The sequence below is a fragment of the Penaeus chinensis genome, chromosome 1, assembly GCF_019202785.1.
Source record: "Penaeus chinensis breed Huanghai No. 1 chromosome 1, ASM1920278v2, whole genome shotgun sequence".
NCBI lineage: Eukaryota > Metazoa > Arthropoda > Malacostraca > Decapoda > Penaeidae > Penaeus > Penaeus chinensis.
In genome coordinates, this window is record NC_061819.1 from 27,071,504 (window position 1) to 27,074,911 (window position 3,408).

The window sequence follows — 3,408 nt, forward strand, 5'->3', positions numbered from 1 at the left end:
AATAAATAGGTAAATGCTGGTGATGATAGAGTGATACTTTGATTACAAGGGGTAATAAGTAGTAGATATTCGTGTGTAGTATGTGCATAGTTAAGATATACTATATACAAAATATTGGAGCACATGAAATCAAAAGAAAAAAAAAGGAGAAAAAAAATGATGGGAAAATTCTTTCATTTCTTTTTTATTTTATTTTTCAGTAGGATGAGCCGGATAAAATCGGATTACAAAAAGAATCTGAATAAATAAAATCACGCAAGAAATCCAGAGCTGAGAAAATCCGATTGATGAAAAGCAAATACAAGAATGATAGAATAAATATTTAAACATGCAGGTTATATAAATTTATAGAGACATAAATCATTCAGATATCTAAGGCGGTTAATTAAACAGGAATATCAAAATAAAATAACGCAAATCATACAGAACCAATAAAATGTACTGCATAAATAATTAATTTCCTAATATGTACACGTAGAATTCGAAACATTATTGACAAAATACAGGGGGTTTATGAAGGGGGGGGGGGGGGGGGGTAACGTAATAGGTGATAATAGCAATACTCTCAATAATGGTTGCAATAATAATGGTAATGAAGTTAAGGATATAAGTTGTAATGAGGATAATGATAATAACGATGGTGATAGTAATGATAATGATAATGATAATACTAATTATGTTAACAGTAATCAAATTGATAATGAACATATGACTGTAATATTGCTATTATTACTATAATTGTTATTGTTGTTTTGTTGTTGCTGCTGTTTTATTGTTGTTGCTATTATCACCTTTATTCTTATTATCATTATCATAATTGTTGTTATAATCAACAGCAGCAGCATCGTCAGCATCATCATCACTTATACTATTATTGTTATTATCATTACTATTATCATTATTATTATTTTCATCATCATCATCGTCATCATCATCATTGTTCTCGTTATGATTATCATCATTATTATTATTGTCACTTTTACCATTTTTACCATTATTATTATTGCTATCATTGATACCATTATTTATATCACCATTATTATTATTGTTGTTATCGCTATTACCATTATTATTATCATCATTATTATTTTTTTATCATTATTACCATTATCATTACCATCATTATTTGTATTGTTGTTAACATTTTTATCACTATTATCATCATAATCCTCATGATGATTATTATTATTGTTATCATTATTATTATCCTTTTCATTATTATTATTGTTGCTGCTTTGTTGTTGTTGTTATAATCATTGTAATAGTAATTATTATCATTATCATTATTATTATCATTGTTATCCTTATTGATACAGTTATGATTATCACTATTATTCTCATGATGGTGATTATGATAATGATGATGATGATGATAATAATGATATGGATAATTACTATAGTAAGAACAAAATAATAGACAAAACAGTGACACAAACATGAAAACTAATAACAGCTCGGAGAACAACAACACGTTTCTAATCAGCAGCACTGCCATTACCTCATCCCCTCCCTCTCCCCTCTCCCCTCTTCTCCCATTCCCTCCCCTCCTCTCCCCCCCTCCCCCTCTTCTCCCATTCCCTACCCTCCTCTCCCCCCCTCCCCCTCTTCTCCCATTCCCTCTCTCCTTCCTATCATCTCTTCTCCCATTCCCTCCCCCTCTCCCCTCTTCTCCCATTCCCTCTCTCCTTCCTATCATCTCTTCTCCCATTCCCTCCCCTCCTCTCCCCTTTTCTCTCCTTCCCTCCCCCCTCCTATCCTTTCTTCTCCCCTTCCCACTCCCTTCCTCACCCCTCTTCTGCCTCAGCTCTTCCCTCCTATCCTTTTATCTCTCCTCTCCTCTATTCTCCTCTATTCTCCCCTTCTTTCTCTCCTCCTCTTCCCTCCTCTCCCCTCTCCTCGTTTCCACCCTCCTCTCCCCGTCCCTCTCGCCTCCTCTTCCTTCTTCTCCCCTTCCCTCTTCCTTCTTCTCCCCTTCTCTCTCCTCTCTTCTGTCCCCCCCCCCCCCCCTATCGACCAAGCCCCCTTTCACTTCCTGTCTTCCTCCCTCATTTCCTCCATTCAATCTCACGCCTCCCTCACTTCCTTCCCCTCATTTCCCCTTTCCCCCCATTCCCTTACCCTTCCTTCCCCCCTAAATCATCATCTCTTTCTACTCCCTCATCACCCCATCTCCTGCCCCCTCCCCCTCCCCCCGCCTCCCTCCCCGTGTGACGCATTTCTCGTTTCTTCCTCCTTTCCCTTCCCCCCCCCCCCTTTACCCTTCTCTCCCTCTTCTTTCCTCCTCACATCCTTCCCCTCCCCCCATCCTCTTCCCTTCACCTCTTTCCTACTTTCTGTCTCTCTCTTCCCCTCCCTTTTGCCCCTTCTTCGCCTTCCTCTCATGCTATCCACCCTCTCTCCTCCGTCCTATCCCTTTCTATTCTTCTCCCCCCCTCCCTCATTCTTTCCCCTCTTCCCCATATCACTGATCTCCTCCCCCTTTATCCCCTCCTCTAGCTCACCCCTTCCCCCAACCTTCTCCCTCATCTCCCCTCTCCTCCCCCGCCCACTTCCTTCTCACCCTTTCCTTCCCCTCCCCTACCCTCTTCCCTCCCTCCCTCACCCTCTTCCCTTCCACTCTTTCCCTCCCCTCCTCTTCCTCTTTCCTCCCCATTCCCCTCATCCTCCTCCCCCCATCCTCCCCCATTCCCTTCCCTCCTCTTCCTCTTTCCCCCCCATATCCCCCCTCACCCCCCCTCCACCCCCCACCCCCCCATTCCCTTCCCTCCTCTTCCTCTTTCCTCCCATTCCCTCACCCCCCCCCTTTCCCCCCAACCCACCCCCCTTTCCCCTCCCTCCTCTTCCTCTTTCCTCCCCATTCCCCTCACCCCCCCCCCCCATCCCCCCCCCATTCCCTCCCCCATCCTCTTCCGTCTTTTTCCAAACCCCCTCTTCCCCTGACCCCCCTGCAGTGTTATCTCGATTATTTCCATCGTCGTTTTGTTCTCCTGTTCTTTCCTTTGTTATTCTCCTGTGCTATCTCCTCTTCTTTATCTCATTTCCTTCTCGTTTTCTCGTCTGCTTCGTGCCTGGAGCTGTGTTCGGAATCGTCACTGTGACTCCGGCTTGGGTGTTATCTCGATCACATGAGTCGATTTGTTCTCTTGTCTTTTGTCTTATTATTTATATTGTTGTTGTTATTATTATTATTATCATTATTATTGTTGTTATATTTTTTTATTATTATTATTATTATTATTATTATTATTTATTATTATCATTATCATTATCATTATTATTATTATTATTATTGTTATTATTATTATCATTTGCTTTGTTATTATTTTCATTATCATTGTTATTATTATTTTTATTACTATTATTATGTTATTATTGTTATTATTAGTATTATTATTTTGTTATTATTAT